This window comes from Oratosquilla oratoria, chromosome 1 (genome assembly GCF_046742065.1).
Source record: "Oratosquilla oratoria isolate Oo_2021 chromosome 1, ASM4674206v1, whole genome shotgun sequence".
In the NCBI taxonomy this organism is placed as follows: Eukaryota; Metazoa; Arthropoda; class Malacostraca; order Stomatopoda; family Squillidae; genus Oratosquilla; species Oratosquilla oratoria.
The window spans coordinates 35,560,338-35,584,136 of record NC_134777.1 but is presented as its reverse complement, the minus strand read 5'-3'; the positions used below and the strand labels follow the sequence as shown (position 1 = coordinate 35,584,136).

The following is a 23,799-nucleotide window of genomic DNA, read 5'->3' as shown; positions in this document are numbered from 1 at the left end:
CCACCATAAGTGTTCCTCGCTTCGTCAGACACTTCACGTTACACTCATCTAACCTTGGAGATTTACCAGCTTTTGTTGCTTTCGAGGCTTTTTGGATCTCTCATGCTTTCTAATATCCCTCTTATTTTCTTCTACCATTTTCTTCTACCATCAGTCAACTTCTTAGCACCTCCCACTTCCACAATCAATCTCTCCCAAACCTCCTCCACATTCAACAAATCCCTGAAATACTCTAACCATCTTCCCTTTAACACACTCATTTCCATTAATATCCGGGATTAAATGTCGCACTTGAAAATTTAGGAACCCAGTTCTTCATAGTCATGAACTGAAAGTAGTAGGAGAAGGCTTTGTGAACGACCATTGCCAAACCGTCAACCCAGAAAAGGATAGTGCGGCCATGGGATAAGAATTAGTGAACGTCTGGTGTTTACTGATAATGAGAGAGAGCGGGGGAGTCTGAGGGGGCTGGGGTAAAGTGGAAGACACCTTAAAAGGTTCCAAAAAAGAGAAAGGTACTGTTGTGGTCATAGTGTTGGTGATGGCAAATGAGTACTTCGTATGTAATTGGGACCAGAAGTCTGGGTGTTCCTCTCGGTCCTCACGTAGTCGACAGTGCCCTGAATACATACACGAGACATTGACCCCTCGCTTTCGGGGGGACGGGGTGGGGAGGGGGGGAGGGCGGGGTGTGACACGCTATAAGAATAAAATTAAAAGTGCCACCTGGTATTGGTAAAAGATAATCGAAATTGCCACTCCTTTGCTACTGAAGAGATAGTTTGGCGACAGCCATCGGTTACAGAAGCGGTACTCTCCGTTTTATGATTTGCTGTCAAGATCGACTTTAATTTTTCTTGGCTGGTGGAGTCCACAGCCGAAGGAAATTTTTGTTGCAACTCCTGACATGTCTGTCACCCGATTTTATGGGGGAGATAATGTGTTAGTAATATCCTTCACGCGTAAGGAAAAAGCGTCAACTTGAGCCCGTCGATTTTTTTCTGTCGATTTTTCCCCGCGATTTCTACGAAAGAAAAGAAAGAAAATATATGTGTGTATTTGTGTATAATGTGTGTGTGTGTTGCCATGGCGGTGGAAGAAAGTCGCCAGCATTTACGTGAGAGTTTGGCGGCTGGCGGAATAGATAGAAAGGGAGCTGACTTAGATAAAATACTGTGCACTAAATATTTTGCACAAGGACCCGCCTCACAGTGAAATTCAAGTTCATATGTAGAAGATATAGAATCTTTTACGACAGGGAACCGACTGCAGATAATTCAGATTTCCAGCGCTTAACTCGGGTATATCTCATGCACAACTCGTTCATTCCATGTATGCAAAAGTGTAGCGAGAATAGAGATCTTTACCTACGGCTACCCTCTCCGATTTAGGAACCTTTGTGTTATCCTAACCTAAGTTGACCTTGTTTGACGCTCTGTCAAGAATCACCATTGCACGTGGAATATATGGACAGCCAAAGCGTCAAAATATCCAGTGGGGAAAAATCATGACGTCACCTGAAATCTAGGAAATTACCGGATGGAATTCTTCTTCTTCTTCTTCCTTTTTTTCTTCCTCGTCCTTTTTCTTCTTCCTTTTTCTTCTTCGTCTTCTTCCTTTTTTCTTCTTCGTCTTCTTCTTCCTTTCTCTTCCTCTTTTTCTTCTTCATCTTTCTTTTTCTTGGACGAACCATTTTTGCCTCTTATGTAAACACAGGTGACTTCTGGAGTGGTCACGAACGTCAACTCGCTAGATGCCGATCCATGTCGGGCAAAATCCGATGCATAAAATTGTTACCATTTTTATTATTATTATCATTACCATTATTGTTTTTGTATTAGTATTTTTGTCACTGTTATTGTTATTATCATTATTAATATTAGTTAATTGTATTTATTAAAACATGTAGATAAACTCACTCGGGAAGCTTTTGTAGAAAGTATCAATTTTGTACTAAGGTCTTTGGTCATTGCCATGCATGCAAGGTTCACTCCCTCGCCGTTCGGGGGAGAGTGGCGCCACTGTCGATTCTTCCTTCCCCCCCCTCCTCCCCTTCCCGCCCTCACCACTCTTTGGTTGAGGAAAAGCTCAACAGAGATGACACAGCAATGTTTTTTTCTTTTCTTTTTCCACGATTTCTCCTTGTGTACAGTAAAGTCTCGACCTGGGTTTCATTGTTTATTTAACATAAACTTTCAGACAAGTAATCAGTGGTTTTCAGAAGATTCTTTTTAAAGGCCATAGTATCCATTTCATTCTATGTTGTTAGTTTAGATCGGAAATGCCCAGTTTGATGAAGAAATCAGTATTAAAATCTTATTAGGATAAGGAAAGGTTCAGCGAGATGTCGAATGAATCCCTCCAACTTTCAAAGACCATATGATCGTAACTCATTGCAAAAGCTGTCGCCGCTTCGTCTGCAGACGCTGTCCGAAAGTATTGATGTTTTAGTGCGTGGAAGGATTTCCCCGATTCGTCTTGCTTGACCAGAGGGGAGGGGAGGGGCGGGTGGGTGGGAGGGAGGAAAATGGACGGGGGGGAGGTTTCCACAATTCGTCTGGCCTAAACATGTGAGGAGCACACAAGAAAGACCCTTCAGGTGCCGACCCATCCTCCCTGTTGGTTGCAAGAATTGGAACTCGCCCGGAGCCTCTTTTCGTACACATTAGCCACAGATGTGGAAGTATGAAATTATGTTGGCTTAGTCGCTTGGTTGGCCATGGGCTGCAGGCATTCTTGTACCCAGGAATAGAATCACGATATTCACGAGACATGGATCATAATAGCCAAAACACACACACACACACACACACACACACACACACACACACACACACACACACACAGTGACGTCATTACTGACATCAGACCATCACCAATTGCTGGTATCATGACGACGTCAAAGCCGAGGAAAATATTTCGAACTGGATATTATTGCTCCAAATTACCGAAGCAGACTATTAAACACAGTAAGAGTACCTAATATCAATGGAGTATAATTATGAACCAGTATTTCTAATATAACAACTTTGTATGTAACTTTTTTCTTCAAATATCCTCACAGATAATGAGGAAATGAACACTGCAATCCACCAGTATCCCGTGAAATAGTTGTAGATAGAGTGATTGAATAGTGGAAGATAAGGTTTGAAGTGACATGATTTATTTATGTATAATGATTTGTAGTTCCTGTTCAAATATGGTTTGGTGAATATTAAATTCTTGATCACGAGTAAGCTGCGGTTTCACCCACTCGTTGTCGATGCCTGCGTCTCGATCTGTTCTCATGTTTGGCCATGGGATGAAGAACAATATCCACCATCCGGGGTCGATTAAGAAATGCCTATTTCCTTTCCACCGTATTTCAGATGAGGGTCACAAAATAATTCGATTAGCGTTGGTGAGGAGTCGTTCTTATAATTTTTCTGCCAGGTCATGTGGCGGAAATTGGATAGTTTGGAAGTTGTGTTGTTTGCATGTGCCTACGAACACGGAAGAGAGCAAAGTCGAACGGATGATTCTTATTTGTCACTCACCGCCGACAAGTTCCAAGATCGATATGACGTCATGCGTCCTCGCTTCCCCTGGTGAATCCAGTTTTTGTTGTTTATACATTTGTTTGAATTTACTATCATTGTTACTTTTTCATTATTATATTGGTTATTATTATTGTTATTATCATTATTACTATATTATCATTATCATTGTTATTATCATCATCATTATTATTATTATTATTATTATTATTATTATTATTATCGTTGTTGCCATTATTGTTGATTTTATTAAATGTGTGTATGTGCTTATATCCGTGTATAGTACTGTGTATGTTTTTTTTTTTCTCTTATTTCAAAGTCTTTGTTAATGGGGGTTCTACCACGGAGATGAAGCAAACACTAGGGCCGACCTGCATCCAGAACGAAAGGAAAAGTGCCATCCATCCATCCATCCATCCATCCATCCATCCATCCATCCACCCGGAACGAAGGGGGTTAACGCTCTCTACGGTTTTAACGTTCCCTATCACGGCATTAACGTTTCTTTTCACGGTTTTAAAGTTTACTTTTACGATTTAAACTCCGTCAGCATGAGTTTCCGCGTTTACCAGTAAAGTCATATGGCGGTTATGTGATTCACCATGGTCTTGGATCACGTGTTGAACTCGTGATAGACAGCTATATCCCTCCCGGAAGAGAGCTCAGAGCTCATATATGACCGATCTATGGGTAATGCTGTGACCTTGCACGCACGCACACACACACACACACACACACACACACACACACACACACACACACACACACACACACACACACACACACAAAACTCCCCGCCCACGAGAGCTGGAGTAACACCCTGCAGCGCAGCGATACTGAAATTATTTCAGCCCAGGGCAGGATTCGAACCCGGACCGCCGTAATGGCGGCCGGGAACTCTAACCACTGCGCCACGAGGTGTGTCTGTGTGCATGTGTTTCATCCATATTCCAGTAGTGTATTGGGTCTTAATAGACGGGGAGGACTGGGCCAAGCCAAGTGGCTCCCATTCTCGATGATGTATTCAGGACGAGAAACTGGTCCACTTTCACCGCGCGGGTCCCGGTCCGTCTTATGGGGAGAGGGGTAGGGGGGGGGAGCTTCGCGGCTGAAATATTCATTTCCTGTGCTGCCCTTGGGTCGGTCGGCGCCTGGAAAAGTCCTTCGATTTCAACCCTTTTCCCAATGGAAGGGCTCACACGAAGGAAGATGGATAGAGTAGGTGCGTTGCGGACTGCGGAGGAAAGCAAGAGTTCTTAACACACAGTGGTTGTTTTTGGGGAAATGTAATGTTATAACACATTTGTAAATATACACTTAAAACCCACTATCGGAGAAATAGTATCAGAAGTACAGGAGGTCCGTATATTTCGACTACTATCTGTAGTCCTCTTTCTGCTGAAGAGGACTACAGATAGTATTCGAAATATACGGATCTCCTGTACTTCTGATATTATTTCTCCGATAGTGGGTTTTAAGTGTTCTTTTTATTTGTTTACATATTGTCACTGATTTGGAACTTGTTTCCACTGTTCACTGTGGCAAGAAATGGTATTGGGATGTTCTTTCGCTACGACACGCCCTGATTCATAGGAAACTTTGAAATGAATAGAATAAATACATAGCTACTTTTTTATGACTGAACATAGCAGGAGCGTATTAGTTACAGATGATACTCCCTGTTGAGAATTTCTGGTAAATATTCTGGTGTATTTTAGTGTAAGGTGTTATCATTACGAATATTTATTGATATTTTGCTTAGAGAGAGAGAGAGAATAATTGTGTTTGGCCACAGTTTTAATAATGAGACAATATTTCTTCCTATTTTTACACATGTTGCGTCTTTTGATAGAACTCTGAAACACCTCTGCTTTACATCCGATGTCACTCGCGCGCGCACACACACACACACACACACACACACACACACACACACACACACACACACACACACACACACAACACGTGGTGCCTGCCAAGCTGGCACCGTGTATGACGTAGATACGTCATTCTTCCCTCTTCCTCCTTCTCTTCTTCCTCCTCTTCCTTTTCTCGCCTCTTTTTTTGTTTTCTCATCTTGTACGCCTTCTTCCTCTTTCTCTTTTTCCTGTTCTTCCTCTTCATCATCTTCATCCACTTACTCCTCTCCTTCCTTCTCTTTTCATCCACACCCTCTCCACTTCTTTCCTTCTTCCTTCACTTCCCTCTCCACCTTCACCTCGCCCTCGTCCGCCACAACCGGAGACGACGCTCGAGTGTCATGTCCTCAGCCTTCAGCCGGTTTGCTGAACAAACGCGGCCCGTCCATGTATGCGGTTGGCCGGCCGGCCGGTCGGTCGACTTGTCGGTTGGCTGCGTGGCGGGCGATGCCGTGTTGCGGGTTGGGTCCTTTTTCATTGGGCCACCGTGACTTGCTCTTTACGTTTTCTGTTCCTGAAAGGGGGACAGACGGACGTACGGACGCCAAATTTCGTGGTGCTCTGCTGCACGAGGTAGCAGCTGGTCATGGGACCGATAGTGTGGTGTTGGTTCTAAAAGTATGAATTATGCCGTGGTCGTGAACTGTTAGGAAATGCAAATACGTGTATGAAGGAGGAAAGGGTCTTTTTCGTACCTTGTGTTCCTTTTTCCCGCTGTAAGCTGTTTTAATAACCTTTGTAGCAGGCCCTTAGTAGTTGAAAGGTTGAATTTGTTATTACGGTGATGTATGGTTTGTTCTGAGGCAGAAGAATAGAATAGAAGTGAAATACGCCACGTTATTGAGAAGAATGGGCTCAGTCCCTCGACTTTTTAATTATTTGTTTATTTATTTAATCATTTATGTTATAATTCCCACGGCCGTCACCGTCACCGTCACTACTTCCACTTCCACTGTTGTCGCATCATTGCTCCAACTACCAGAGAAACCACCACTAATACCAACACCATTTATCTCACCATTACCACCTCCACCTCCACTAGTACCACTGTGATAATTGCCACTACCATCACTAGCACCACCGGAGCAACACCACGTCCAATAAGGCTTGTACCAACACCACCTCCCCAAACATCGTGTCCACCTCCACAGGATGGTGGTAGGTCGGGCAAAGGAGGGAGGGGGGAGTAGGGATTAGGATCAGAAGGATTGGGGATTGGATATTGAAGAGTGGACGTCCGGTTCCAGTCTGAAGGAGACAGGGGGGGAAAAAGAGAAAGAAAGAAAGAGGAATGCTGGTTGGGAGCAATGAACGATGCAGGTCGAAGCGTCACGGCATTTGTCTTTCGTTTCTTGAATAATATAAAAAAAAAGAAGATTGACACTCGGAGTGGAAAGGGAGACCGGCTCTTACACTCTGCCACATATCTTTAGGAAAAAGGAAACTTGAGGACAGTAAGTATTTTTTTTTTTGTGTGTGTTTCAAGTAGATGAAGGTACTTATTGATTTCAAGTTTGTTTTTTCATAAGATACTTTGCATACATTTGCGCCGGCGCTTTTGTCTTTGCTCTTAGTGCAATAGTTCTGATGAAAGCTCCCTTCCTCAAGAATATTCACGTAAACACAACTTTGCATACAATGTATATAATGTGCTCTATTGAAATTTGGTTCTCTCATACATACATGAGGAACATAAAGTATTATTTAACTTTAAAACAAACAATATAAAAAAAAACATTCTATTTTATGCAAAAAGGAATTGTCACATATAATTATGTAATACAGTCCTCTTGTACATAACAGATCTGATCAATAAGAGGGTGTTTGTTGCCTAGAGTAAGAATATGAAACTGGAATGGTCTTTGATATTAAGGTGACAATATTGGGGCAGTAAAGCGAATAAAAGTGTTATGTTTTTTTCACCTGATCCGCACGGATCCCCTAAAACCCATCTACGGACCCCCAGGTGGTGAAGAACCCTTGTTTTAGCGGCAGTCCCTGACGTGAAATGTGTTACACTTCCTCCTCATCTCTCTCTCTCCCTTATACTCTCATTCTCGTTTATTCACTCACTATTCTATATCTTCTCCATTTACTGCGTGTATCGTATGGGTTGCCAATTCTCTTGGCAATAAATAGTTTGCAGGTACATTAAAATAAACATTTTGTCATTTGAATGTTTTCCTGCACATACCATTTGGGCATTACTTTCTAACGTCGTAAGAACATTTCAACCGCCCCAGTTGGCAGCTGCATGTATGTGGATTTGGTACTGGAATATGATCTTCCCTGTTTCCTGGTTGTGACTTAAGTCTATCTGGGTCGGCCGTTAGTGGCGGGAGGAAAATGGTCGGTGTGCCTGGTGCTCCAGATTTAAAATCGATGCTCAGATTTTTACATTTCATATCCGCGTGCACAGGAATTAAAATTGTATGCCCTTTTTGAACACGAAGTTAGTTTATTTATTTATTTTTTATACAATATTTTGTTGTAAGTAGATTCTGGTACTGCGTAGATTATGTAGATTAATACGACATATGTCGATGTCGACATGACGTCATGTCGCTTTACAGTTTCTGATGACAGGAAGAGCGGAGGGTTCGTATTTGTGGTCACTTGGATTCGTCGCTAATGTTGTCTGAGGTGCCTATTAACGCCAAATAGCTTAATTTGATATACATGTGTGGTTTCTGGCTTCCGCTTTTCATGGTAATAGTAGTAGTAGTAGTGTAAGAATTACAGTTTACTCATACCTGGAATTCTTGTGAAACATTACCTTCTTGGGAAATTAGAGAAATTTAAATAGATGTGATGGGTTAGTGACTAAACATGTTATTACAGTCCCAAGTAACGAATTTTCAACTATCAGTAAAATCTATACAGACTTGTTAGAACTACTAAAATAATGAAAATATATAAATTGTAAAAATCATTAGTCAATTACTCCAAAACTACTTTTCAAAGATGATTTAGCATTCTGCGCCAGACTGTTGACCGTCCACTTTAGCGATTCGCTTAGTGATCACTGGCAACTGCAGTGAGTGCGATGGCTCTAATTGATCATAGTGGAAGTAAGCATTTCACGTTTATGTTTTTTATTTATATTTATCTTTGTGTGTGTGTGTGTGTGTGTGTATGTATGTATGTACGAGTATTATTTTTTGTGAGCTTCACCTTGTACGTATACCTCTAATTGTTCCAATACATGCGCGCGCAATTACAAACACGCGTACACACACACACGCACACACACACACACACACACACACACACACACACACACACAGCGATTGAGAGAGTTTTTCATCCGGAATCCCCTCTGTGAGCTGAGTAAAATCCTCAGACGTGATCAAAATATAGTTTCAGCTGACCACGTGGCAGTTTTGAAGGGGACAATCCTGTCGGTCTGAACTGGAAGAGCTGTGGACGGGTTGACGCCAAATGCATTTGGACAGAGTGAGTCAGAGTCCACTTGACACCGCAGATGTAGTTAGGCAGAGTCCAATTGACGACGCAGGCGCTGCATGGTTAGTCTCGATGCGGTGTGATTGGTCGATGTAGTGATTGGTTGTTTCAGGTGTGAGGCGAGATGAGCCTGTCGTGATTCGAGCCAGGCAGATAGCCCGCGAACTACGACGTACCTTGGAGCGGATGGCCGGGCCGCGCCTCTGTTGATTGGCGCAAGACAAGTTGTGGTTGCCTCCTTGGTTGGACTCTGCGCGCGCGCACATCACTATAGTCTCTTCTTTTTTCTTAATTTTTTTTATTCTAATGTCTTTTTTTTTTCTTTTGATTGTCATCTTATTCTTTGTTTTTCTTCCTTTTGATCTTTTAATATTCTTTTCTTGTTCTTTTTTCCTATTTCTCTATTTGTCGCCATTTTCCAATTTTTTTTTTTTATCACATTTCACTTTTCTCGTCTCCTCTTTTATTTTCCATTTATTTCACTTTTTCAATTTAGCATGGACAAGAACAATGGGGTAGAATTCGTGTTCCCCTGACGATAACACCAGAAATGACAAAGGCACTTGGTATGACTGGATGGAAGTAACCCAGATATTCCGTGTAATAAACGGTATGGCAATGTGTACATCTCACGCTTGAAACTCTCTCTCTCTCTCTCTCTCTCTCTCTCTCTCTCTGTCCCTTCCTTCCCGTTATTTTTTCATTATTACTACAGCAACTGCCTGTCTACAGCCGAAAAGTTTTGATGCATTTATTTAGTTTTGGTTTAGCATGAGCAGGGAGGGTCGTTGGGCATGTTGTGCGCCATGACACTGCGGTTCTTTATTTGTTAAAGTGGAGGAGATGAAGAGGAGGATTAGGGAAAAGAGGACGAGGAGGAGGAGGAGGAGGAAAAGGGTGATGGAAATAGGAGGAAAAGGAAAAAGGAGAAGAGATGGGAGATAATTATGTCAAATTTTGTGTTGTGGAATTCTCAATTTTCCGTCTGTTTTGTCGGTGATTTAAACGAATTTGACGTTTGTGTCAATTGGAAACCACTCGTTTATTCATTATTTTACTTGTGTGTATCACCATGGTCTTAGGATTACGTGTTGGACTCGTGATCGGCAGCTATTTCCCTCCCGGTAGAGAGCTCCTCAGAGCTCGTATATGACCGATCTATGTGTGTGTGTGTGTGTGTGTGTGAAAATATCCTAGTTAGAGATCAAATACCCAAGAATAACAGAAGGAAAAGGAGGAAGCTGAAGAAGAGTAAGTGGTGGAGAAGGAAGAAGAGGAGTAAGTGGTGGAGAAGGAAGAAGAGGAGTAAGTGGTGGAGAAGAAGGAAGAAGAAGAATATGTGGTGAAGAGGAGTAAGTGGTGGAGAAGAAGAAGAGGAGTAAGTGGTGGAGAAGAAGAAGAAGAGGAGTAAGTGATGGAGAAGAAGGAAGAAGAGGAATAAGTGGTGGAGAAGAGGAGTAAGTGGTGGAGAAGAAGGAAGAATAAGAGGAATAAGTGGTGGAAATAAGGAAGAAGAAGAGGAATAAGTGGTGGAGAAGAGGAGTAAGTGGTGGAGAAGAAGAAGAGTAAGTGATGGAGAAGAAGGAAGAAGAGGAATAAGTGGTGGAGAAGAGGAGTAAGTGGTGGAGAAGAAGGAAAAAGAAGAGGAGTGAGTGATGTAGAAGGAAGAAGAAGAGGAATAAGTGGTGTAGAAGAAGGAAGAAGAGAAGTAAGTGATGGAGAAGAAGGAAGGGGAAGAGGAGTAAGTGGTGGAGAAGAGGAGTAAGTGATGGAGAAGAAGGAAGAAGAGGCGGAGCGGAGAGGAATCCGTAGCGGTCGTGAGTGTTTGCAGGTCAGGTGAGGACCAGCGGTTTCAGGAGCGAAGGCGAAGGTGACCCAATTCGGTGATTTTCTAAAGTACACGCGGTTGGTGTACTGCCCGGCTAGCTCAGTCGGTAGAGCATGAGACTCTTAATCTCAGGGTCGTGGGTTCGAGCCCCACGTTGGGCGTGAGTTTTTTTTTTGGGGGGCTACCTCCCTTGTAAGGGGGAAAAAGCCTTGGTATATGAATGTATGTATACGCGGCGAAAGATTGCAATGAAACACACTTACGGCCATTTATTTGTGTATTAGTTTTTATCTGTGTTTAATTATTTGTCTCTTTCTCGCTGTATTCGTTTATTTGTTTGTTTAAGTGTGTATTCGTTTGTTTTGTGTATTTCTTGATTTATTTCGTGTTGCCAACTTCCGCATGTGCATATGCAGTATCTAGTAAACGTGCATGATGGTTTTAGTTTTACATGTATCTTGCATAATTATGTATTCATTGAATTATTGTTTGTTTATTATTGACACTAACGTGTAGACGCGTAGATTTTTTTTTTTTTTTTTTTTTTTTTTTAACATAGACGTAAGACGATAAGTCTGGTCTTGGAACGCTGTTGTGTGTTTCAAAATATGATTTATTTACGTTTAGTTATCTATTTTATTCTATTATTGTTATTAATATTATTATTTTATTTGTTTAATAAAATTATTTTGATTCATTTATTTATTGTCGACCGAAGAGATTTGACGGATTCATAGAACTTAGAACAAGTCGGGAACGGAATTTTGATTTCTCAATACTTTGGACGTATCGGGGTGGGGGTGGGGGGTTTGCCTACGGTTGATTGAAATCGTTTGGTGCTAAGCATAACTGCAGGTAAGCGCCTCCTGGCGTGAGCTGTAAAGACGAAAGTGCCAGAGTCCTCCAGTCGTCTGAATAGAGTTCTATGGAATAAGGAAGTGTAAAATACAGGAAGTGACTTGGAATAGGGTAAATATTGAGATGATGGGCTTTCACAAAGTAACGTTACTTCCCGCCCGATCTGAATAAAATTGCCTGACGTCAGGCAAAATAAAGTATATTCGCTGCCCTACCCTTGGGAATGCCATCAACATGACAAGTTGAGTGTATTGTAAGCTGATGTTATGGTTGGCGTTAGAGTGCAATGCTTGTGAGTAAAATTTTCATAGATTTTGGTCAATTTTGCGTAGGTTTGGTATCTTGAATCTTTATGTCGGTTTTGACAAAGATCTTTTAAAGCGTTTTTGCTCTACGTCTTTTTTTTCAATATTATTTTGTTGTTCCCCATACGGAAGGCATTTGATCTTCAGATGAATAAAACAGTTTGGCTGCATGTCGGGTCAAATCTTAAAAAAAACACTGTTAATCTGATTTAATCGCCTGGCGTGAACTAGAATAAAATATGTAAACGGACAAATTAATTGTTTTATCAGGTTAAGGGATATTTGATATTGGGCCGTAATGTCAGAAAGTCGTGATCCACTTGTTAGGAGCAAAAACTCGTCTTACTCTGCGCACATGTTGGAGTTCCTTTGATGAAGAATTGGGTGTCTCCTCTTTCCCCGCTGCGCCAAAATTCTTCCCGTAGGGTCTGAGAGAGAGAGAGAGAGAGAGAGAGAGAGAGAGAGAGAGAGATTGTGTCCGTCCCTATGGAGGTTATCGTATACTTGAAGGCCATCGTGTACAGAGCTGCCTTGTGTATATGGACGCGTGTTCTCTCAATCTCGAACGCACGCACGCACGCACGCATTCAGATTTGCCATGCTCCATTATTTTGTATTCATATTATACTCCCATCTGTTGCATTCTCCTACATCACCCTTGTCGTCGTCTCCCTCGTGTTGGCCCAGTCTTTCTTGAGATAATTCCCTCGGAGATGGACAAGAAGCATGCAGCCCTGCCTCATTGAGCGTAAATGATGATAGTCACATGTAACCTGTTTCCTTTACATGCATGCTGAAGGCATCAACGAGAACGGAACGGGGGGTGGGGGGGGGAGAAGAAGAAGGAGAAAAAAGTCTTCACCCGTCAAGAATTCGAAGTCCCTTTCATCCTGGGCCAAAATCTTACGCTCGATAAGGAAGGCGGGCTGTCGACGGCCCAACAACGCGGGCAGGAGGTTCGGGAGTGGGACGATGAATATATATGTGTGTGTGTGTGTGTGTGTGTGTGTGTGTGTGTGTGTGTGTGTTTCTTTCTCACTGGTCTTGGAACACGTGTTGGACTCGTGATCTGCAGTTAATGTCTTCCCGGACTAGAGCTCATATATGACCCGATCTATGGGTAATGTTGGGATCTTACACACACACACACACACATACACACACACAAACAAACAAACAAACAAACAAACAAACAAACTCCTTGCCCACAAGAGCAGGAGTGCCGGCTCATACTGACATTTTTTTCAGCCTAGGCCGGGACGCGAACTCAGATCGGTGAGTTAGCGGTCGAGAAGTGTACTACACCGTTGTATGTGTATATGTGTTTGTGTAGGATATACACATAGCGCATGTACACTTACAAACGTAGCTACATACATTAATACAAGCGCATATATATATATATACATATATATATACATATATATGTATACATATATATATATATATATATATATATATACTGTATATATATATATATATATATATATATATATATAATAATAATAATAATAATAATAATAATAATAATAATATATAACGAATACCGATATGGCCCTTAGGCTTGTCCTGTGACTACAACCCCCGTACGTTTCATTTAATTTCACTTCACTTGGTACTGGTCATGTCACGTTTACATCAACACGACGTTCTCTTCATCTTGTTATCTCTTCAGAGTCCAATAAGCACTACGCTTCACTTCACTTCACTAATAATTGTCATTAAATCATACGCGTATTGTCGCCCATCCCCGGTTCGGTTTTTGTTTTTGAAAGTTCGTGCTTTCTGGGTGCCGCGCACGTACGGTATGTGTCCCGCGGGCGCATGTATGTACAGTATGTCGTGTGAGTGTGTGTGTTGTGATAGACGGTGCCTGGTATAAGCCACATGCGACGCGGCATATCCTATGACTCTGCAGCTACTGCAGGACCTGCGTTCGAAGCTCGCCCTCTTCCTCGCTCCCCGGCAACTGGGACTCCGATAATGGCCAACTTATTCTTGGGGGAGTCCGACAGATTCCGACCGACTCCTGAAGACGTCTGCCGACTGTGACAGACTTCGGTAGACTCCGATCGACTCCAGCGGACTTTGACTGACACTGAAGACTGGCAGACAGGCCAGAGGTGTGCTGGAGAGTCTGACAAAAAGTCCAGCGTGAAAAACAAGGAGAAAGAAAGGACCTGTAGAGGAAAAACATAATTTTGACAGAAATCCTATATTCAGGGCAACACGAGAACTGACAGTCCCACAGACTCCGACAGTGATGAAATGTAGAATTCAGTAGAGACGTACATACAACGTGTCTTGGAGTCTTCAACAGAAACACAGTGGAGTTTTAAGAAACAGGAAACAAATGACAAAAAAAAAGTCAGAAATGTTTCTGGGCCGCAGTAATTACAGAGACGGTTCAGACACGGTGATGTAGAGTTGCATTGGCCTCTTCAGCAATGTGACGAACTTTGGGAATTTTTTGACTCCGATGGTTCTCTGTACCATCAGACTTGAATTCGCGGTATTATTCCTAATGGCTGTGTACACACACACACACACACACACACACACACACACACACACACACACACACACACACACACGTTGAGAGATGTTAGGGAGGATAGCTTTCTCCGTGGACACGTAGACTTAGGTAACAACTTGGATTAGAGTATAATCCAAGCCAACACCATAAACGAATTTAAGACAAAAATGGACGAATGGAGGTGAAGAGACGGGACGCCACGAGCACAGCTCCAACCCCGTATTCTACAACTAGCTAAACACGCACACAAGCACGCACACGCATTCCTTGCCGGCCGGTCCTCACTTTCTTGTGCACGTTCCCATCCGGCCGGCATTTAACTGTGCACTCACTCCCCAGGCCGGCCGGCCGGTTCTTCTTTTCTTTTTATCGCTTCCGGCCGGCCGGTCTTCCCTTTCATGTAGTTCCCCGCTGCCGGCTGGTCCTCACTTTCTTGTGCACGTTCCCATCCTGCCGGCATTTCGCTCTGCACTCCCCCCTCCGGCCAGCCGGGTCTTCCTTTTCGTTTTTCTTCCCTCTGCCGTCCAGTCCTCTCTTGTGCACGTTCCCATCCGGCCGGTTCTTCTTGTTCCGTTTCTGTATCCGGCCTGCCGATCTCCCTTTTTTTTTTCCTTCCTGCTGCCGGCCGGTCCTCACTTTCTTGTGCACGTTTCCATCCGGTCGGATTCTTCCTGTGCACGCCCCCGGCCGTCCGGTTCTTGCTTTCCTTCTGTCGTTTCCGGTCGGGCGGTCTTCCTGTTTGTGTCTTGTTGTTGTTGTGCTTCGGGTCCCCCAACCGGCTAAGTGGCCGCAGGAGCTCGGTCGAGTTTCCGTCGCACTCGGCAGGAGAGCCGAGATCACGGGCGGCGGTAGTCGGCCCCGTCGCTTCGTCCACGGGACCTCATCACTGTCCAAAATGATAATAATGATAGTGATATAATGATAATGATAGTGATATAATAATAGTAGTAGTAATGATAATAATTATAATAATGATAATGATACCAGAATAAAACTGCATTTGGGGTCGCGACCTGCTGACGAATAGCAACTAGTGGATGCAAGTCGGTTTCATTCAGTGTTGAACTTGGTTTCCAAGAGGTTATTAAGAAAGTGAGAGTTAGACGACCGTACAGTGGGTGATCCTGCAGGAAGCATATGAGAGTCCTCCCCCTCCATCCATTCTTCAAACTCCGTCAACTTCTTCACTTCCATTTGATGGTGCAGCCCTGAGGGACTGACAGTCGGTCCTCGGACTGGACGCCAAGGTCTGTCAACTTCATCTTTCCTCCACAATGAGAACTGCAACCGGCGACAGCTCTCCTATTACTTTCAGCCGGTGATTTAAAAATTCTCTGACGCCAAAATGCCACAGCGGCCTAGTCGAGTATCCTGTAACTTCATCAGCATGGGGTTTTGAACTAGGAAAAGCTACATAAAGGCCTCAAAGGACCGAAGGGTAAAGAGGGGCTTAAACTCGTTAGCATGAAATCCTTCCCAAAGCAAAAAAATAAAAAATAAATAAATAAATAAATAAAAAATAGATAAATAAATATGCTGGCAATATAATGTCATAAGAAAAAATGTTGGTAAAGGCAATAAAGGTTTGAGGAAGTTCTTGTAAATATAATTTGTTATCCCCTTTCGATCGAGGTAAAGATAAACTGTTTAAATAGATTGTGACTTGCCACCGTTTACAAAGTGAATAGCCTTGTCGTTCTGGTGAATGGACATCTTTTGTTGTGGCTTAGGTGGATTGTGGCCCAATGGCTGCGCGTGTAGCGACATTTTTCACCCGATGGAAAGATTTAAGACAATATTCACGATGGATCAACTCCATTTCCTGAGTCTGTCTGTCTATCTCGGGTGAATGAAATCGTTTGGTATTGGCCAGAGAGTGTCGCCGGAATGCAAGCGTAAGAAGAAAAAAAAAATCGAATTGGGGGCGGGGGAGGCTGTCAGGACCGCTTTCATTACTATTGACTTTTCCTCCTGACTGTCACTGCGTTTGCATATGCTTCCGTCTCGTAAATATTACTTTCAGCCCCCCCCCTCCCTTCATTGTGTGCCTGTTTGCCTGCCTGCCTGCCTGCCAGCCAGACTGCCACAAGTGTGACATTACTTCTCTTCGCGCAGCTGGTTGTCAGAAACGACAGAACCAGCTGTGGCCGGGACAGGGAAGCCATGTTGCCTGACCTGACATCCAGGTGGATTACCGGGTTCGCCAACATTCTTGTGGCATCCCATGAACCACAGGGTGATGGCTGAGCTAGGACACTGTCCTTCCTTGGTTTGGCAAACCTTCAATTCATATATTTTCTAATCAAATATAATTGCACCACAGGAAGCTGCGATCGATACTGCATCCATTAGCTGTGAAGGTCAACGACAGGTTGTCATCGAACTTTTGAGTCATTCTGTACCTGTGATGGAACAACGTATATATTAATATAATAGGCTTTGATGGATGTACGTATATATTAATATAATAGGCTTTTTCAGTGTCGTTAAATCTTGACCAAATTTAAGACACGGGTCCACATGCATCCAAGAGGAACAAAGAAAACCCAGGGCTCGGGGGGGTTCCTCTGGGGGTAATGACTATAAGGCATCTGCTTTGGCAAGTGGCTTTCATCCTTGTTGGTCTTTGGTGGCGATCATTCCTTGTTCAACATATTTACGAGGCGCGAATGTGCAGCGCGTCGCGTCAGCCAGAATAGAGACTTCAAAGGTGACACAGAGGCTAATCTCTCTCTCTCTCTCTCTCACCCCCGCTCTCTTCTCGCAGAACGTAGACGTCTGACGTCAGTCATGACAAAACCGTTAAGGTGACGCGGGGACTTGCGGAGGTAACTGTAAAAACGGCGGTGATGTGATCAAAGTAAATAATTATGCATGGGAGAGGAGAACAGCTGGGGCTGGTCATGTGTGTGTAATTTTGCCTTCGGGAAGAAGAGGAACTGGAGTAGATATGAGATTTTTCTTTCCCCTTCCCCCACCTTCCTCCAACATCGAGATAAGGATCTTATGCAATAATAGAATGGAACATTGATGTTTTACCCGTTTGCATACGTTGATGGCTGTTTTTTCATGTAGCTTTACACACACACACACACACACACACACACACACACACACACACACACACACAGACCCACTGGAAACAAGAGACCCTTCTTAGTCTCTTTCATAAGTCACACAACTGCGTCCACGATTGATTGATTGATTGAATGAATGGATGACTCACTGGTTAATGGACTGAAATAAGAGACTGAATTGTTGTTCCCATAAAACTTGTGCACACACACGAAATGGGATAAAGAATTCCCTGTCCTTGTAACGTTTGTTTGTGTAGACTGCCCATGGCAACAGGAAAGCTCGTTAGCGTGGAAAAACGCGCTCATTGCTCCAACGATAATTGTCCCATGTGTATCAGCTTTCCAGTTTTCAGTTTGAAATGAATAAAATCGCCTGACGGCAGCAGGATTAATGAGGAAAGTGCAACCCTGCACAGAAGTGTTTGAAATATCACTACAGTGAACACAATTTTTAAATCGTATAAGCTGTCAGTGACGTCACTACAAATGAGTAATTTTGTTTTCTTCTTTTTTCAGGTGAGGAAGCCAAACGAAGGGCGACACGTAGGAGCAGCAGCAGGAGGAGGAGGAGAAGGAGGGGAAACGATGACAGACGTCGTCAAAGCATGCACAACTACGAGTGGGGGGCCCTCGTCTGTAAAAACTACCCCCTCTTTTCTCTCTCTCTCTCTCTCTCTCTCTCTCTCTCTCTCTCTCTCTCTCTCTCTCTCTCTCTCTCTCTCTTTTTCTCTGATTCCATCAGCTTTAAAATTTCCTCCCCTCTTAACTCACATGGCTACCCTCTCCCTGCTGCATCCTATACCTCCACTTCCCACCTCCCCTTTCCACCTTCATCTCCCCCGTCCGCTTCCGTCGATAATATTCGTCCAGACAGACCCCACCGTTTTCCCATCTTCATTTCTTCTTCCTCCTCCTCCTCCTCCTCCTCCTCCTCCTCCTCCTTCTTATAAACCTCCTCATTCTTCTTCTCCGTCTCCTTTTCCTTTTTCATGTTCATCATATCGTTCTCTTTCCCTCCTCTTCTACTTTTCCTTAACTTCATTCCTCCTCCTCCTCCTCCTCCTCGTCCTCTTCTACTCCTGTCCTTCTTTCTCTTTTTCCTCTTCCTCGTCCTTTCACTGCTCCTCTCCCCTCCTCCTTGTGTCCTTTTCCTCTCTTTCCACTCTTCTGCTCCTCCTTCTCTTTTCCTTACTATTTTTCTCTTTTTCTCTTCCTATATGTGTTTCTTCCTATCCCATGTTTCTCCTCCCGTTTATCGTCTCCTTTTGCTCTTCCCTTTGCTATTTCCCCCCAACTACTTTTCATTTCTCCTCTTAAGGGACATTTAGACGGCCAAACGGTTTGACAAACCCGGTTTGTCAAACAAGTGTTTGAAGTGATGTTTGACCGTGTGAATAGGGTATTTGGTTGTCAAACACGTTCGACAAACGTGTTTGACGACCAAATGCCCCATTCACACGGTCAAACATCACTTCAAACATTTGTCTGACAAACCGGGCTTGTCAAACAGTTTGACCGTGTAAATGGCCCTTTACTCTTTCCTACTTCCCTCCCCTGTCGCCTTTTTCTGTCACACTCTCATTTCTTTCTGCTGTAGTAATAATATTATCAAAGATATATTAGGTACCGAAACAGCCATGTAAGGACCAATAGGTCTCTTGCTGTTCGTTTGTCCTCCATGTAACTGCTCCATGTAACTCCCCAAATCTCTTTATCCTCTCTCTACCCCCTCCGACCTACTTCGGGAAATCCCCTCTTTGAGCTGATAGAGGGTCGAGGTAGGTTCTTGGGCGTTCTGTTGTTAAAAAAAAACATTCTCCTGATCTCGAGTTTTGTGCAAATATCATTTTTGTCTGTGAGTGTTTAGTATCCAGTAATTTCTTTAACGATAAAAATATTGTTGTGTTTCGTCGAGTAGGCCGGAAAAGTTCAGAAGTCTGTCTAAAGCTAGATAAGATCACAAGGCAGGACAGCATATTCAAAAGTGGGCAAAATAGCTAAGAGGGGTATTTGAAGTTGATTTTATAACGTTTAACCCTATGTGTATGTATGTATGGGATGATGCAAGGCTTGGATAATCAAAGAAAACGTCAAGAAATAAATGGAATCCACAGAAATGTGATTTTACAGTAGAATCCCTTGGACTGCCTGAGTTACAAATGAGTTATTGAGGAGAGCAGGAGGAGACAGAAGCCTGATATTAGATATAAGGAGGAGACAGCTAAAATTTCTGAGATATATCCTGAAAGAAGAAGAATTAGAGAGCTTGTTGGCCTGGAAGAGTGAAAAAGGGAGAAAGCAAGAGGAAGGCAGAGGATAAAGTTCATGAAGAGCCTCATAATTGCGTTGGAGGAGAGCGGACGTTGGCACAGATGTTAAGGCTGGCGAAAGATAAGAAGTCGTTGGCGTTCCGTGATCGACAACATTACGTAACGGTCATTTCGGGAAGATAACTTTGAGATGTACCAAAGGAGATTTCTTGAAGCTGAAAGAGAAAAATAAATGTCAGGTGGTAGTTAGAACAAAATCTATAAAAATGCTCTTTTACCAAAAGGGGCAGAGTTGGGGAAAGTTTAGTGCTGAGCTGCTGTGAGTGTATGTTTACCTAATTTTAATGTACAGGAAGAGGTTCGTGAAGCTGTCCTCGTCTCCATATGTCAAACTTGGATTGAAAATGTTTTTCTTCGAGGATTTTCCTTTTTCAAGTTGTTACAAAAGTTGTTGTATCCTTATGAAGAGTTATTTCTTCAGGGAATTTCTTCATGGTGAACCTTTCCCAGCGTTACAGTTAGCCATTGGCGAACCTCGAATTTTTCTTTAGGTTCATGGTTACATTTGCCAAATATATAATTGAAAAAATCTTCCTCTCTTCGGACTTCTCGTGTATTCATTTCTATTTGTGTGTGTGTGTGTGTGTGTGTGTGTGTGTGTGTGTACGCGCGTACATTTGTGTGCGGATATGTGTGAGTTTATGTGCATGTGATTACGTTTGGTTGGGATCTGGTTTATCTAAATCCAGTTGTCTGATGTGTCTTTTGAACCATGAAATATTGTATACCCATCAGCCATTGTTAGCTTGGGATATTTGAACTCATTTGCGTCATAAAACGTGCATAGCAGCCAATAAAGCGACTCGCTGAGGAAGTGGAAAGTTGTAAAAGCATTGTAACGGTCTTAAGCCGTCTTTTCAGAGAATGGATCACTCGCACGCACACACACACACACACACACACACACACACACACACACACACACACACACACACACACACACACACACACACACACACACACATATTATATTCGGGTAAATATGCACACGATTAACGTATGTAGTTAACCCAAACCTCTCGCCTGTAACGCACAATACATCCACACAAAAATATTCACACCCAGATCACAAAACAAAGTTTTCAAGGGAGACTACCAAACTTAGCACTCCATTCCTCCACCCCTACGACCTTAACTCGACAGAAAAATCATTCCCAAGAGAACTAAGAACTACACTGGCACAGTTGCATTCAGGACCTCATCCTGTTCTAAGACAGTATAAACACAGACCAGACTTAACCACAGAATCGAGCTGCCTTACATCCAGCTAATACACAGAAAACACTGAGCCCATCATCCCACACTGCCCCAGACTTACTGTCCCTAGACAACAACACAATATTTCGTCCTTGAATGACCTATGGTCCTGTCTGGTGACCGTTGACGGTTACCTTGGAACCGTAGGGTCTCCTCCAAGAGAGACATGGGGCAAAGGATTGGTCAAAGCGAAAGCGAAGCGAACTCGCCCCTTCGGTTTAGAGTAGAGTTTCTCAAGCTTAGGGTTCCCCGGAACCCTAAGGTTCTGCAAAAAGTCCCTAAGGGTTCCGCGAGAACAAATGAGACAAGCTAATGTACGTTTGATTTTTTATCTAATTTCATATACGTAATATAATTAAACACACACGACATATTCTTGGTTATTTAATAATGTAATATAGAGATCATCCTATGTAACCTATTATTACGATGAAAATAAAATGTGAAAGTTTTTTTTTTCGCAGGGGTTCCTTGAGACATGCAATTAATTTTAAAGGTTACGCAAGGGTAAAAAGGTCGAGAAACGCTGGTTTAGACATATGATGAGCCCCTTCCGAACCGGGTGGCACTTTTTCTTTAGATCTGGCCGTCGCCAGGCGAAAGGAATCAAATCATACGAGTATATTGGTGGTTAACTCCACCCGTACCAGGTGACTATATTCCTCAATTGTAGGGGACTCGTTAATTATGTCATGAACCTCCCTGGGAACGGGTTCTTAGTTGGGGCCCAGGTCAGTGGTAGGAAGGATAACGCGCGGTGTTATGAGGGATGCATGCGGAAAGAACATGAGAAAAAAAAGGTGGAAAGGAGGTTGTAGTGCAGACCATGATGCCATGAGTAAGAACGATGATGTCATAAGCGTTGGCCATATAATTCATGAAGGTTGTGGGTGGAAAGGATATGTTAAGAAGAAGAGAGAAGAGAAGACGAGTGTGGCATCTGGTGGTGTAATAGATCGTGATGGCGTTATAAGCAATGTTCCCTTTTTTTTTTTTTTTTTTTTTTTTTTACCCATACGAGTCACAATCTGATCATTCAAGCAAATACGCACAATTTGTAAGTTTGCATTACATATTACCTCCACCAAGCAGTTGTTGTCTAAGTGTGTGTACACTATTCAAATGTATTTTACTTGTCAAATGGCGCTTCAAAAAGTCCAGTTTCTAAATGGTCTCAGACTTCTTTCCATTAGGAAAATCCCCAGAAATCTTTGCATCGCCACAATAAATACAAACAACTCCAGCTGAAGCTCAATGTTTATCAACTCATGAGCTTTTGGCGTAGCAGTTTTCACAACTTCATCTAGCCATTCTCTTTTAAAGCTGCTAGCAGTTCGTTTACGCTTCATACCCTTTGCTTCCTTAAAATTTGACATGGGTCAACAGTTCTTTGAAATTTTGATAAAGAATGTTTTATTTTATTATTTATATATTTATTTTACAAATTGCACTAATCAGCGAACAACTTGGGAATCCAATAGCTGAACCAACACTAAACGCCGCGCCTGCCTGGAGTGTGGAAATCGTTTATAAACGCTTTCAAATTGTTTCTACATTCCAGCCAGGCGGCAAAATCATTTCATTTGCAATTGAAACGCTAGAGGTAGAAGAGGGGAAAAATAATTGGTTTGACGGTTGGCAGGTTACCATATTTTTAGAGAATTTATAAGTTGAATGAATTTGCAAACCTTGTGTGCGCACATTTTTTCTTTCTGGCGCTAGTTTTAAAACGTGTGCGCGCGCAGCTTGGAGGGAATGCTGGTTAAGTGATGCTTTCGAAGATGGAAAGATGACGCTTGTGTTCGCGCTGCACAGAAAACGGGAATGCGACATTCTACACCTCTACTTTGAAGGTATACAGCAGTTGCCAATCAGGCATTTTTTTGTAATTGGACTTCATTACATGGTTCCAGTATATTTTTGGGTTTAGAGACAAATCATGACAAACCCGGTTTGTTTTGCCCCATGGTTAAAGTAGCTTTCGTCAAATTTGGGATGGCCCGAGAGAGGCTACATAGTGTGTAGAAGGTACGAAAAGGATAAAAAGATAATCGGAATAAGTAAGACTCGTAATATATTGGATAAATTCAGATTGCAGTTCGTTTTGATCTCTAAACGCTCTGGGTGGACATCAGGCTTATAATGGGCGTATTTCCACTTATATGTAGACGTTCATGGGAGGCCTAGAGTTCATAATTAATATATGAATACATACTTTATCTATTGGTATATTTACTGTAGATGCTTGTGGGTTTGCATTGTCAACACCTCACCTAGACAGGAGTGTGTGTGTGTGTGTGTGTGTGTGTGTGTGTGTGTGTGTGTGCATAAGCGCGTTTGTGTGTGCGTGTGCTTGCACCTTCGTGTGTGCGTTTGTTCTCTATCTTCGTATCCTGTGTTGAAAGAAAAACTGGTGTGGCCCCGCCTCATCCGCCTCCTCTCCTTAGGTGGGTGACTCACAGTAGGTTTGCGAAATGATTCCCTCCCCAACACCTCCTTCTCTCCCTCTTTCTCTCTCTCTCTCTCTCTCTCTCTCTCTCTCTCTCTCTCTCTCTCTTTATATATATATATATATATATATATATATATATATATATTTATCCCTCTCGTCTTTCTCTCCTCTTTCTCTCTCCTCTCTCTCCTCTCTCTCTTTCTCTCCCCTTTCTCTCTCTCTCTCTATCTATCTAT

At 42.8% G+C, this 23,799-nt stretch overlaps 1 protein-coding gene and 1 non-coding gene across 3 annotated transcripts in view; both read left to right on the top strand.

The window, feature by feature from the left end:
- LOC143032857 (bumetanide-sensitive sodium-(potassium)-chloride cotransporter-like) overlaps positions 1–23,799 on the top strand; it is a 292,888-nt gene that overhangs the window by 72,782 nt on the left and 196,307 nt on the right. The gene's annotated exons all lie outside the window — the stretch shown is intronic.
- Positions 10,837–10,909, top strand: TRNAK-CUU (transfer RNA lysine (anticodon CUU)). Its single transcript has one exon. It is a non-coding gene; the product is annotated as a tRNA-Lys (tRNA).